Here is a 13,592-nt window from a genome sequence, read left to right as displayed (position 1 = left end):
TCTCTCTATCCAAGCCCTTAACACTATGGGCAGTGTTTGTAAAGTTAAAATCCCCTACAATTACAACCCTATTATTCTTATAGATGTCTGCAATCTCTCTGTATATTTGTTCCTCAACTTCCTTCTGACTACTGCGGGGCTTGTCGTACAGTCCCGTCAAAGTGATTCCCCCTTCTTATTTCTCCATTCCACCCATATAACTTTCCTGGATAATTCCTCAGGAACATCTAAGTAATACTGGATTGTTTTCAAGAATGCCATTGCTCCTCCTCTGTTTCCTTCTCTCCCCTGCTTCTACCTTCTGTCCTCATGTATCTTTCCAATAAGTTGCTAGTCCTTTCCCTCCCTCTATCATGTTTTTGTAATCGCTATGAAATCCCAGTACCATATTCCCATTCATATCTGAATTCATCTGCCTTCCCTGTCAGACCTCTTGCATTGAAAGTAATGCAATTTAAATCACCAGTCTTCCTTTGTTCTCTGCTGTGCTCTTGTCTGCCTTATCTAGATATTAGATTACTTACAGTGTGGAAACAGGCCCTTTGGCCCAACAAGTCCACACCGACCTGCCAAAGTCCAACCCACCCATGCCCCTACATTTACCCCTTACCTAACACTACAGGCAATTTAGCATGGCCAATTGTGACTGTGGGAGGAAACCGGAGCACCCAGAGGAAACCCACGCAGACACGGGGAGAACGTGCAAACTCCACACAATCAGTCGCCTGAGGTGGGAATTGAACCCGGGTCTCTGGTGCTGTGAGGCAGCAGTGCTAACCACTGTGCCACCGTGCCGCCAATCTATTTAACTTCCTCTCTTTAACTTCTGTACCAGCCTCAACCTTCTCTTTTGTCTGCTTACTGCTTAGGGTTTCACCCCCCCACCACCACCACCAGATGAGTTTAAACCCTCCTGAGTAGCTCTAGCCAATCTCCATGCCAGGATTTTGATCCCTCTCTAGTCCAAGTGCAATTCATCCCTCTTGTGCAGGTCACATCTACCCCAGAAGAGATCCCAATGATTTAAATATCACAGTCCCTACCCTCTGCACCAGCTCCTCAGCCACACATTCATCTGCCCCACCCTCCTATTCCTACTCTCACTAGCAACTGGCACCAGGAGTAATCCAGAGATTACTACCCTTGAGGTCTTTCCTAACTTCCGCAACTCTGCGGGACCTCATCTCTTTTTCGAAACAATGTTGTTGGTACCAATGTATACAATAACCTCTGGATACTCACGCTCCTCTGAGAATTTTCTGCAATGGCTATGAGACAGCTTGACACTCACACCAGGGAGGCAACATACCATCTGGAGTCTTGCTCACAGCTACAGAAATGCCTGTCTGTGCCGCAGATTTGTGTCATCTATCACAATCGCTCACTTGAATCTTGTCACATCCTGCTTTACAGCAGAACTAGTCACAGTCATAGAGTCATAAAGGTGTATAGTACGGAAAAAGACCTTTAGTCCAACTCGTCCATGCCGACCTGATATTGTAAATTCATCTAGTCCCATTTGCCAGCACTTGGTCCATAGCCCTCTAAATCCTTCCTATTCAAATACCCATCCAGATACCTTTTAAATACTGTAATTGTACCAGCCTCCACCACTTTCTCTGGCAGCTCATTCCATACACGTATTATACTCTGAGTGAAAAGGTTGCCCTTTAGTCCCTTTTATATCTTTCCCCTCTCATCCTAAACCTATGCCCTCTTGCTCTGGACTCCCCAACCCAGAGAAAAGATCTTGTCTACTTATCCTATCCAAGCCCCTCATGATTTTATGAACCTCATATGAGGTCACCCCTCAGCCTTTGGCATTAATGGGAAAACAGCCCCATCCTGTTCAGCCTCTCCCTATTGCTCAAATCCTCCAACCCTGGCAACGTCCTTGTAAATCTTTTCTGAACCCTTTCAAGTTTCACAATATCCTTCCGATAGGTGGAAGACCAGAATTGCACGCAATATTCCAAAAGTGGCCTAACCAACATCCTGTACAGTTGCAACATGATCTCCCAACTCCTATACTCAATGCTGTTACCAATAAGTGAAAGCATACCAAACACCACCTTCGCTATCCTATCTACCTGCAACTTTACTTTCAAGGAGCTATGAGCCTGCACTCCAAGGTCTTTTTGTTCAGCAAAACTCGCTAGGACATTATCATTAGGTGTATAAGTCCTGCTAAGATGTGCTTTCCCAAAATGGTCCACCTTGCATTTATCTAAATTAAACTCCATCTGCCACTCCTCAACCCATTGGCCCATCTGATCAAGATCCCATTGTAATCTGAGGTAACCTTCTTCGCTGTCCACTATGCCTCCAATTTTGGTGTCATCTACAAACTTACTAACTATACCTGTTATCCTCACATCCAAATCATTTATATAAATGATGAAAAGTAGTGGACCCAGCACCGATCCTTGTGGCACTCCACTGGTCACAGGCATCCAGTCTGAAAAACAACCCTCCACCACCACCCTCTGTCTTCTACCTTTGAGCCAGTTCTGTATCCAAATGGCTAGTTCTCTCTGTATTCCATGAGACCTCACCTTGCTAACCAGTCTCCCATGGGAAACCTTGTCAAATGCCTCACTGAAGTCCATATAGATCACGTCCACTGCTCTGCCCTCATCAATCCTCTTTGTTACTTTTTCAAAATACTCAATCAAGTTCATGAGACACTATTTCTCATGCACAAAGCCATGTTGACTATCCTTAATCCGTCCTTGCCTTTCCAAATCCTGACCCTCAGGATTCCCTGCAACAACTTGCTCACCACTAACGTTAGGCTAACTGGTTCCCTGCCTTGTCCTTACCACCTTTCTTAAATAATGGTACCACATTTGCCAATCTCCAGTGTTCTGGCACCTCAACCAAATTTGTGAGACATGATTTCCCACACACAAGCCATGCTGACTATCCCTAATAAATCCTTTCCTTTCCAAATACATATAAAACTTGTCCCTCAGGATTCCCTCCAACAAATTGCCCACCATCAACGTCAGGCTCACTGGTCTATAGTTCCCTGGCTTGTCTTTACCATCTTTCTTAAATAATGACATCACGCTAGCCAACCTACAGACTTCTGGCACCTCACCTGTGACTATTGATGATACAAATATCTCAGCAAGAGGCCCAGCAATCACTTCCCTAGCTTCCCACTGAGTTCTAGGGTACACCTGATCAGGTCATGAGAATTTATCCATCTTTATGCATTTCAAGACATCCAGCACTTCCTCCTCTATAATATGCACATTTTTGAAGATGTCACCATACATTCTATATCTTCCATGTCTTTTCCACAGTCAATACTGATGCAAAATACTCGTTTAGTATCTCCCCCATCTCCTGCGGCTCCACACAGAGGCTGCTTTGCTGATCTTTGAGGGGCCCTATTCTCTCCCTCATTATCCTTTTGTCCTTTAATGGATTTGTAAAAACCCTTTGGATTCTCATTAACTCTATTTGCCAAAGCAATCTCATGTCCTCTTTTTGTCCTCCTGATTTCCCTCTTAAGTATACTCCTACTGCCTTTATACTCTTCTAAGGATTCATTCGATCTATGTTGTCAATACCTGACATATGTTTGCTTCTTTTTCTTAACCAAACCCTTAATTTCTCTAGTCATCCAGCATTCCTTACGCCTATCAGCCTTTCCTTTCAGCCGAAAGGAATATACTGTCTCTGGACTCTCATTCTCTCATTTCTGAAGACTTCCCAGTTTCCAGCCGTCCCTTTACCTGCGAATATCTGTCCCCAAGAGCTTTTGAAAGTTCTTGCCTAATACTGTCAAAATTAGCCCTCCTTCAAATTAGAACTTCAATTGTTAGATCTGGTCTATCCTTTTCCATCAGTATTTTCAAACCAATAGAATTATGGTCTCTGGTCCTAAAGTGCTCCCCCAACGTCACCTCAGTCACCTGCCCTGCCTTATTTCCCAAGAGTAGGTCAAGTTTTGCACCTTCTCTAGTAGGTACATCCACATACTGACTCAGAAAAGTTTCTTGTACACATTTAACAAATTCCTCTCCATCTAAACCCTTAACACTATGGCAGCCCCAGTCTATGTTTGTAAAGTTAAAATCCACTATCATAACTGAAATCTCCTTACAGATTTGTTTCTCAATTTCCCTCTGACTATTAGGGGGTCTATAATACAATCCCGATAAGGTTTCTTATTTCTCAGTTCTTCCCAAAGAACTTCCCTGGATGTGTTTCCGGGAATATCCTCCCTAAGTACAGCTGTAATGCTATCCCCTATCAAAAACACCACTCCCCCCTCCTCTCTTGCTTCCCTTTCTGTCCTTCCTGTAACATGTGTATCCTGGAGCATTAAGCTGCCATCCTGTCCACCCCTGAGCCATACTCCGGAATTGTTATGATATCCCAGTCCCATATTCCTAATTGTGCCCTGCCTTCCCGGTTAGGCTTCTTGCATTGAAATAAATGCAGTCTAATTTATCAGTCTTGTTCTCTGTTTTGTTCCTTCTTGCCCTGACTGTTTGACTTGCTTCTTTTCTCAACTGTACCAGTCTCAGATTGATCTCTTACCTCACTTTCTCCTTGGATTTCCCCCCCCCCCCCCACACACACCTTACTAGTTCTCGCAAATCTGCCTGCCACCATATCAGTCCCTTCCAATTCAGGTGCAATCGGTCCTTCTTGTACAGGTCGCTTCTACCCCAGAAGAGATTCCAATGATCCAAAAATGTGAATCCTTCTCCCATACATCAGCTCTTCAGCCATGCATTCATCTGCTCCATCCTCCTATTCCTACCCTCACTAGCTCGTAGCATCAGTAGTAATCCAGATATTACCACCCTTGAAGACCTTTTTAAATTCCTGCCTAACTCTCTCTCTCTCTTCTCCCTTCAGAATCTCATCCTTTTTCCCTTCCTATGTTGTTGGATCCAATGTGTACAGTGGCCTCCTGCTGGTCCCTCACCTCCTTGAAAACATTCTGCATCCTCTCTGAGACTCCCTTGATCCTGGCATCAGTGAAGCAACACACTATTCTGATCTTTCATTGCTGGCTGCTGAAACATCTGTCTGTGCCCCTGAATAGAGAGTCCCCGATCACAATCTTTCGTGTGGAACCCAACATACCCCTCATTACATTAGAGCCAGTATTGATACCAGAAACTTGGCTGTTCATGCTACATTCCCCTAAAAGTCCATCACCCCCAACATTTTCCAAAACAGCATACTCGTTTGAAATGAGGATCACCACAGAAGACTCCTGTACTACCCACCTACTTCTCCTATCTTTCTGTAAACCCATCTACCTGACTATTTGCAGCTTTTCTCCCTTTTTATAACTGTTATTGATCACACCCCCTTTAAATTCCTCTTTACCGCTCTTTAAATTCCTCATTTCCTCTAACTGTTGCTCCAACCAATCCATTCAATATGACAGGATTCGCAACTAATGACATTTTTTTGCAGATATAATGCTCAGTAACCCTTAAACTCTCCTGAAACACTCACATTCGTCAAGAAAAGCATGTCACTCTACTAAAGGCCATTTTGCTCCTTCCAATCTGCAGACCCAGAAAATAGCACTGTCCTATTGCTCTCCAAAACTCTGCTCCAGGCCTAACTTAATACCATATGGCTTATATTTTTAAAATTTAATCAAGAGATAGATCCCAATTAACAACATATAATCAAGAAAGAACCCACTCTACTCACTATTGTAGATTTACAGCAAGACTATGCTTAAACCTATTCACTTATCTGTTTCTGTGCTGTGACTTCTCCCAAACAGATTTGATCTGCTGTGAAAGGACTATTTGAAAGACTTTTTTTCCCTTTGTTATTCAACTTTAACATGCTCATCGTGCTCAGCTATATATTTATTTGCCAGTGGAAACAAGTTCAGTTCCAGACCCTTTGTAAAATGGCATGATTTTAGGAATTAATGGTCCATGATGCTTCTCTTGGACCAGAGCCCATTGCCCAAAATTCCATAAGTTATTTCAACATCGCCTTACCAAATGATCAAGTATTTTGTGTTGATATAATGAAATACCATCAAAATACATCCCATATCTTAATATCCTTGTGCTGACTGGAAATGTTCAGTTTGAGTAATTTATTTCTACTTACTTTTGCTAATGAGGTTCTAAACATGATGAGCTTTTATTTTCTTATTTCATGCATCACCCATCTTCATACATATGTTTCATTTGTTCATGAATGTTTAGCAGCACTTTATTGCTACAGATTTTATTTAGCTTGTGCATTTTCAGATCAACATTAATGCAGAGCTAAAGCATTGATTTGGTGTTCACCATTCTTGATTGCGCATTCAGTCTTGAATTGGAACAGTGCTGCCATTGGAAACTCCATGTCATTGTGTATCAAAGAAGCTGTTGCTATTCCTTTTAAAAATCTTCTAATAAGCATGCCATGTATTAAAACTTCTGCAATGCACTGTTCTACCCTGCAGATGTTCAAAAGAAAGAACTTGGATTGCATAGAATATATAGCACAAACTTCTGTTAGTTCAGCCAGTTGATGCTAGTTTTCTGCTTAAAGCAACCTTCTATCCTCCCTCACCTAATTACCAACATGATCCTCTACTCCTTTCTCCCTTGTATGCTTAACTAGCTTCCTCTTAAATACATTTACACGATATGTCTCAATATTCCTTTGAAGTTGGATATTTGCATCACATTGTTTCTTCTAAATTGCCTTTTTATTTCTTGAGTACCAATTTAATAGTTACTGTTTTGGTCTTTCCTGTGAGTATAAAAACACCATTTGTCTACTCTCTTTAAAAACCTTGAAAAACTTTGTAGGGCTTGTTTAGATCAACCTTTAGCTTTCTCTTATTCCAAGAGAAGCGACACTCAATCTGTTCATTTTTTGCTGGTATAGTCCATCAGGCATTTGTTTGTATCCCAATCAGCACTGCGCAAAGTTTGTGCAAGTTCTGTTATACTAGAATTAAAACTCAGTGCTTGGTTTGCTTTCCCTGTATTGTAAGTTCTGAGGCAAATTAATAAATGATATACAGCAAAAGTTATTCTAATCAACATCTTATGAACTGCACACTGTATAAACCAGCAAAAAGTATTTACCTCAAAAGACAGGGGTCTTACCGTATTATTGCAATATCAGTGATGTCTGAGTAATCAGCTGAGATTTAGAATTATCTTAGTTGTCACATACTCACATCAGTACAATGAAACGTTTACAAGTTGCCACTTAGGCCACAATCTTAAGTACAAAGGTACATATTCTTGAATACAAATTCTTAGGAGGATAAAATAGAAAAATGAAGAAATAACAAGTCCAGCATTACAGATCATCAAAAGTACTAAATCATAGTAGAAAAATAAAGATATAAGAAGTTCAGTAAAAAATAAAACTAAAAAGAGGGTGCGAGCGAGAAGGCTCTTTGTTGTTAAGTTTTATTTAAAGCAAAGTTGCATTGTTAAGTTCTTTTATTCTGTAAATAAAGTTATAACAGTGGTGTGTGTACACCCTGCATTACTTTTCCTGCTACTTTGTGTGTTTTTACATTGATCAACTGGAATATATGATCATCTAGTACACTCCTGGTCACATAGGTGCTGGTTAATAAGAAGATTGCTGAGTTTGTATCCAACACCCCTTGTTCTTCTACCATGTAATATGAGATCATCTTACTTTTCTTAACTGTAATATTAAATCTTAATTCCCTAAATGTTTATCCGTTCTTTGAGTGCATTAATGCCATCCTTCATTTTGTTGCATTCATGCAGTCTCTGTTTAGTGTTTGCAATTTAAATATATAATTTTTATTTAGAAGTCTTTCATAGACTTATTGATAACATTGGTCTTGACACTGGAGCTTCCCAATTTCTGTCACTCCAAATTGTTACCTTTTATCCCTACTTTCTGCTTTCAGTCTTTCAGTCAGCTTGGAATCCATTCTACTGGTTATCCCAACCCTGCGTGCCATGACTACTTCATGATTCTGTTACTTAATTGGTATTCTGGTCTCCATTATCTGTTACCTCTTCAACTGACTCAAGATTTGGTTGAGCAAGAATTTCTTTTTGTGATCTATTGCTGTTATTCATTATTGTATTTTCGACTTTGTCGATATTTTTCAATTGTTTTTCCCTTCAGTATGTGTTCCTTTTTTTTCCTACTCCAGTTAAGTTGACTAGTCCATATTAGACAGTTTATCTCCTTCAATATAGGTGTAACATTTATCCTGTATATCTAGACATCCTTTAGTCTTCTAGAACAATGGTCATTTATACAGGGTCTTGGTGAGTATTGTACCTTGAGTATTGTGTGCAGTTTTGGATTTCTAGTCTGAGGAAGGACAATCTTGCTATTGAGGGAGTCCAGCAAAGGTTCACAGGATGGCAGAACTGATATATAAAGGAAGACTGGATCGAGGAATTTAGAAGAATGACAGGGGATCTCATACAAATATATGAAATCCAGATGGGATATACATAAATTATTTGGGCATGAATATAGGACATATGGTTAGTAAGGTTGAAAATGACACCAAAATTGGTGCTGTAGTGGATAGTGAAAAAGGTTACTTCTATGTACAATGGGACCTTGATCAGATGGGACAATGTGCCGAGGAGTGACAGATGGAGTTTAATTTAGATAAATGTGAGATGCTACATTTCAGAAAGGCTAATTAGGGCAGGACTTGTACACTTAATGGTAAGGACTTGGGAGTGTTGCCGAACAAAAAGATCTGGGAGTGCAGGTTCATGTTCCTTGATAGTGGAGTTGCAGGTAGACAGGCCAGTGAAGAAGGTGTTTGGTATGCTTGTCTTCATTTGTCAGTGCATTGAGTATGGGAATTGGGAGATCATGTTGCGGATGTCCAGACATTCCCACCAGCTACCTGATGAAGGAGCAGCACTTAGAAAGCTTGTAATTCCAAATAAACCTGTTGGACTATAACTTGGCATTGTGTGATTTTTAACTTTGTACAAGACAATGTTTATGCCACTTCTGGAATACTGTGCTTAGTTCTGATCTTCCCACTATAGCAAAGATGTTGTGAAATATGAAAGGGTTCAGAAATGATTTACAACAATGTTGCCAGGGTTGGAGGATTTGAGCTATAGGGAGAGGCTGAATAGGCTAGGATTATTTTATCTGGAGTGTCAGAGGCTAAGGGGTTTATAAAATTGCGAAGGGCATGGATAGGGTAAATAACCAAAGTTTCTTTTCCCTGTGGTGGGGAATCCAAAACGTGAGAACATAGATTCATGTGAGAGGGGAAAGATTTAAAAAGGAGCTGAGGGGCAACCTTTTCACACACAGGGTCAAATAAAAGGATGAACTACCAGAGGAAGTGGTGGAGGCTGGTACAATTACAACATTTAAAAGGCATCTGGATGAGTTTATGAATAGAAAAGGTTTAGAGGGATATGGGCTTAAAGCTGGCAGATGGGGCTGTATTCATTTAGGATATCTAGTCAGCATGGACACATTGGACCGAAGGGTTTGTTTCTATGCTGTATATCTCTACGACCATAGGACTGGACAAACTAGATGCTAGAAGAATGTTCCTGATGTTGGGAAAGTCTAGAAATAGGGATCACATTCTAAAAAAGGAGTAAGCTGTTTAGGAGTTGAGGAAGCATTTCTTCACTCAGAGTTGTGGGCTTGCAAAATTCTCTACCACAGAAAGCTGTACGGGCCAGTTTGCTAGATATATTCAGAAGGAAGCTGGCCATGTCCCATGCTGCTAAAGGGATCAAAGAGAGAAAGTGGGAGTGGGATACTGAAATTGTCTGATCAGATTGACTGGTAGTCCAGGCTCAAAGGGCCAAATGGCCTACTTCTCCACTTATTTTCCATGTTTCTGTAGTAACTTATGAAATGTGTGTAATAATATCTTTGCTATCTATCTCCACTCTAGTTATTTTCTAATGGGTTTATTTTGATCCGTTCTGATTGTTTTAAATGTTGTCTTTCACAGCCTTAGAACATCCCAAAGTGCCCAATTAAGTACATTTTAATGTCGTCATAATGTGGAAAATACAGCAGCTAATTAACCCACATCAAAGTCCCATAAACAGCAATATGACGACCAACTATTTTAAAGACACTGGTTGAGGAATTAATATAGATTCAGACATGATGTTTCATTTCTTCTTTTCAAAACAGTGCCATCTGGGAGATCAGATGTGGCAGATCGTCATTCTGGTGTGACATTTAATTTGGGCTCTGAGTTCAACAAAAAAAACCTAAATTATTTTGAATCTCTGTTTTAAAAATGTCAATTTAAACAGTGACTGAGTTAATGCATGCCTTCGGCCTCAGAAAAACATTTTCTTTCATTTTGCATGTCAATGACTGCGTAATGGTCTGGGCATCTCAAAAATTAGTCTTAATGTTGACTTGCACTTGAAAATATAAAATGAGCAAGCAAGAATTTTTGAAGTTTATACGTAGAGTTAATTTAGATTACAGCAGAAAACGAAAATGTTTTTGATAAGTAATACATGAATTCTGACACAAAGATAAAACAGGATTGGAAGAATTAGGATGTTCAAGACAACAGAATTGGGTTGTTGTGGATTTTATTTGAATTTAAAACTGTTTCTTGGTAACTTGTAGCATTAATACACCAAGGAGCTGGAAGTAACATTTGTTAAATGAGGTAATGGGGAATTCCGTGGATCTCTCGGGGAACGCAGGTTAGAGGTTCACATAAAATACAGTCTCCTGAGCACCTGCTGAATTTCTTGAAATAATATTTGTTTTCAAAGTAAATATTAATTTATTAATCAGTTGAATTCAGCCAATATGAACACTTCAATAATGAAAGAGCTTTATTTTTCTCCTAAGTAGTCAATATTTACTGCAAACTATTATGAAATAATTAAGTTAAATGATCATGCATAAATGAGAAAATGCAACATCCTGGATTAAATTAGTTGACACATTTGAGAAGTCTCATCTTTTTATTTAAACACTAAAATGTATTACAATTGCTAATCTGCTCTACGAAAGCTAAAACTGTAATATTTTGTTGCTGTGCCATATCATACTTTGTAGTGTCACACTGATTCTTATTGAATTACTTGCCTACTTTCACATTTGTATGAAGGAGCATGCAAGCAACAAATCTTTGTACAGATTTTCTTTTTTGTTATTTTTTCATGGGATGTCAGTATCACTGACTAGGCTAGTATTTATTATTCACTTCTATTTGCCCCAGAGAAGCTGGTTGTGAGCTGCATGTGGTGTAAGTATACCCTTAGTGCTGTTAGAAAGGGAATTCCAGGAGTTTGAGCCAGTAATGATGAAGCAATGTCAATACTTCCAAGTCAGGGTGGTGGGGAACTTGCAGCTGATAGTGTTCCATCCTACCCCTACCCTGACATAAGATCACAAGCTTGGATAGATGCACACTGATGTCACTGTGTGCTGCTGGTAGAGGAAGTAAGTGTTGACAGTGGATAAGGTGCATTATCCTGGATGACTTCTGGCTTCTTGAGTCTCGTCATAGCTGCATTCAAGCAGGCAGGTGGAGGGTATTCTATACGCTTCTGCCTTGAAATTGGTGAGCATGCTCTGGGGAGATTGGAGGCGAATTACTCGCTCGATAATTCCGAGCCACAGAGCTGTATTTGTAACCATGTAATTTATAAAGATAAAGCTGGTCTAGGTCAGTTTCTGCTCTAATAAGGAGACTAAATCTGCACACAATACCAAGGTTCACCAAGACTAATTGCAATTGCAGCACAACATTCTGCTCCTGTACTCAGATCCTCATATGCGAGGTTCACTGGGATAACTCACCATGGCTTCCACGTCTTCTCCGACAAAACCTTTCAAACATGTGACCTTTACAACATAAGAGCAGCTGATGTATGAGAATGCCACACCTGCAGGTTCCCCTCCAAACCACTCACCATTGAGATGTGGAAATATGTTGCTGTTCTTCCACTGCTGGGTCAAAATCCTGGCATTCACTTCCTAACAGAACTGAGGATGTCCCGACACCCCAAAGAATACAATGGTTCAACTAGCTAGCTCAGAGTCCCCACCACCACTGCAATTAGCACTGGGCAATAAATTCTGATCTCGTCAGCAAGGCTCATATTACATAAATGAGAGCGGCTGGGGTGGGGGTGGGGGGAAACAAACTTTACTTGCTGTAGTGTCACTGGGTTGACACCTCATTGGTGAGTAGGTATTCTTGGTGCTGCTCTTGGCATGCCCCTCCTGCATTCTTGATTAAACCAGGGTTGATGTCCTGACTTGCTGGTAGTGGTACAGTGGGGAATATATTGGTCCATGAGATTACAGATTGTGGTTGAATACAATTCTATTGCTGCTGATGACCTAAAATGTTTCATGAATGCACAATTCTGTTCAAAATCTATCCTTATTACTACTGTAATTGTGCCACACTGCAGGATAGAGGATGTGCCCAGTGTAAAGATGGAATTTTGTCTGTGGACTGTGCTGTGGTGACTCGTAGCATTTCTGTTCGGTAGATTGGTGGGTGAGTTTAAGTAGAATTTCCCTCTTGTTTCCCTCACCGCCTGCCAGAGATCTGGTTTAGCAGCTATGAAATGTAGGACTTGGCCAGTTCAGTCATTCTTAGTGAGGAATATTGAAATCCCCATCCAGAGCAGACTCTGAATCCTTACCACCATCAGCGCTTCTTCCAACTCATGTTCAATGTGGAACTGTTTCATCAGCTGAGGAGTGAGTGCAATAGTTCAGCTGTTCCAATTTTGGTACAGATTCCCAGATTTTGATCATAAGGATTTGGCAGGATTGATGAGGCTGCTTTGCCATGGCAGTGAATTGCCAAAATATATATCTTCACCTTCAACAACTAGATCTACAAACAAATCAATGGGATACCTATGGGATTACCAATATCAGGGCTTATAGCAGATACAGTTATGCAGAGGTTAGAACGAACAGTCCTTCCCACGATCCAGCCGAAACTTTGGGTCCGCTGTGTGGATGACACCTTTGTCATCACAAAACACAGCAAATTAGAATAAACCCACAAACACATAAACAACATCCTTACCGGTATAAAGTTCACCAAAGAGGCAGAGAACAACAACAGACTCCCCTTCCTAGAGATCACTGTAGAGTGAAAAGCCAATGGAGAGCTGCAGACCAGCATCTACCACAGTGCCACAGACACTGACTACAGGAGCAATCATCCTAACGCCCACAAATTGAGCTACATCAGGACACCATTTAAACGAGCCACAAAACACTGCAGCACCCAGGAACTATGAGAAGCCAAGGAAAAACACCTATACGACGCATTCAGGAACAACAGTAACCCGATAAGCGCAGTCCGCTGATTCCTGCACAGCAGACTTAAATAGGAAGACACAACATACCCAGAGATTCTAGCCACTCTGCCATATATCAAAGACATCTTTGAGTTGAGGACCAGACTACTCCGGCCCCTAGGCATCACGGTAGCCCACAAACCTACTACCACACTGATAGCCCTGATAAATTTAAAGGACCGTGTACCAACAACCAGCAGAACAAATGTCATATACAAAATACCATGCAAGGACTACAACAAACATTACATTGATCAAACGGGCAGGAAGCTA

The 13,592-nt window shown here is 40.7% G+C and overlaps 1 protein-coding gene across 6 annotated transcripts in view; it reads left to right on the top strand.

Moving 5' to 3' along the window:
* Nucleotides 1-13,592, top strand: part of fam135a (family with sequence similarity 135 member A) — a 306,374-nt gene that overhangs the window by 254,210 nt on the left and 38,572 nt on the right. The window lies entirely within an intron of this gene.

This window comes from Chiloscyllium punctatum, chromosome 3 (assembly GCF_047496795.1).
Source record: "Chiloscyllium punctatum isolate Juve2018m chromosome 3, sChiPun1.3, whole genome shotgun sequence".
In the NCBI taxonomy this organism is placed as follows: domain Eukaryota; kingdom Metazoa; phylum Chordata; class Chondrichthyes; order Orectolobiformes; family Hemiscylliidae; genus Chiloscyllium; species Chiloscyllium punctatum.
Note: the sequence above shows the minus strand (reverse complement) of the source record. Positions and strands in the feature narration are given on the sequence as shown.